Below are 2,000 nucleotides of genomic sequence, written 5' to 3'. Positions count from 1 at the left end.
TCTTAACAGCTGGTTGTGCTTCTTAGCTGCAAGTGCTCGCCTGAAAGGAAGCATCTAAGCCAGCCCTTAATATCATGAAATAAGTGGGAAGCACCATTTCCAGTTGTATCAGCATTAGTTAGAGCATTCACTTATGATGCAAGAGACTCAGGTCTCTGCTGGAGAGGACTCAAACCCAAGTTTCAGGAGAGTGATTTAACAAAAAGGCTGTGGCTCAGACTGCCACCTCCACTTTCTCCTCCAAGTGGGGATTTTGTGAGGTTTAACATGTCCTTGAAAACAATTACTGGATTAGGGTATGCAGTCAACATAGGGAGAGGAATGCCACAGCCCCACTGGGATTACAGATAGGCACATTGCTACTCAGTATTGTCAGGATTCAGACAGTTTTCCACATGGATGTTAATTAGCAAAAGACAGCAGCTGAGAGCAATCTAACTTCTGGACTTGGGAATCTAAGATGGTAGCCCTTTGGTGGATCTGGCTCTTGCTGCCTGGAGGCTTGTTTCTTTCTATGTATATTTGGCCTTACAAAGTTTTGCCTTGTTCAGAGGCTTGAACTAAAAGTGCAAAACAGCTCCACCTTGGTCTGCTTGAATGAGAACAAGAATCAGAAAAGAGGGGCTGGAAGAGACCTCTAGAGTTCATCTAGTCCCAACCCTGCATGAGGCAGTATCCTCCCTATCCAAACCATCCTATACAAATCCACTATCTAAGCTATTAGCAAAACTACAGAGTCAGCCCTGACAACCACAAGACATGACACCCTAGCCTGCCAGAGGTAAAGCAGGGGGAGCACAGTGGCCAACATCTTGCTGCTACAAGGTTGTTAAAATATGATCAAGATATTCAAGGAAGAGGGCCACATCCCCTACTACAGAGAAGGCAAAAACCCTCACAGTCCATACCAGTCTGATCATAGGTTAAAATTCCTTCATGACCCAAAATCAGTCTGTCCCTGAGCAAAGGGGCAGACCCTCTAGCCAGAAACCTCCTTGTTTTAAGTCCCAGCAGAAGCATTGGTACACCCCAGTCAAAATTCCCAGCTTTGGCTGCAGTCAATACACAGTGCTTCTGAGGAAGGCTTCAAAAGCAAAACAAAACCCCAAAACAAAACCCTGACATATGTAGTGGCAGGAAAGTGAAAAAAAATCATTCTTGGCCCCCCGTGCCAACCAACAAAACCCAGAAACATGGAAAATACCCATAGTAGAACATTGGTATAGCTGCTTCTATATCATACCTGATTAATGCTTACCCAACCTCTTCTTGAACACTTCCAACTTCCCTAGGTAGTCTCTTCCACTGCCTCACTGTTCTATCAGTGACTGTGTTTTTCCTAATATCTAATCTAAAGCTATTTTGCTTCAACCTCAAGCCATTGGTCCATGTTCTACTCTGCAGCAAGAGAGAAAAGGTTTTTCTTTTCTTCTTTGTGTCAGCCTTTCAGGTATTTGAAGACTGATATCATGTCCCTTCTTAAGTGCCTTTTCTGTAAGATAAAATGCCTATTTCCTTCAACCTCTTCTTGTATGATCTGCCTTCTAAGCCCTTTATCAATTTTGTCATCCACCTCTGGACTCTCTCTAACCTCTCCATGTTCTTTTTAAAATACGGAGCCCAAAACTGCACACAAAACTCTTGATGAGGCCCAGCCTGTGCTGAATAAAGAGGCACCATCACCTCCCGTGTTTTGGACCTAATGCTTCTATTGATGCATCCCCAAACTGCATTCGCCAACAGGTAATTCAGGGTAGAATAAATGGAACAGAAGATTGCAGAACGGAGGACCTCCTCCTCCACAAGAGAGTGCTTTGCCTTTCTGCAGAATGACTCCGTTTGGTAGACTTTCTCCAGGTATTATCCATCCTGTGAGTTGCACCGAGTTCGGCACTATATTCAGAATAAAAATAGACTTCTGAGAGACTACATCCTTTTAAGCTGGTAGTATACCTGCAGCTGGATATGCAGAGAAGATCTAAAAAATAAAATTGACAAAG

The sequence above is a fragment of the Alligator sinensis genome, unplaced genomic scaffold (assembly GCF_000455745.1).
Source record: "Alligator sinensis unplaced genomic scaffold, ASM45574v1 scaffold1325_1, whole genome shotgun sequence".
Taxonomy (NCBI): Eukaryota; Metazoa; Chordata; order Crocodylia; family Alligatoridae; genus Alligator; species Alligator sinensis.
Note: the sequence above shows the minus strand (reverse complement) of the source record.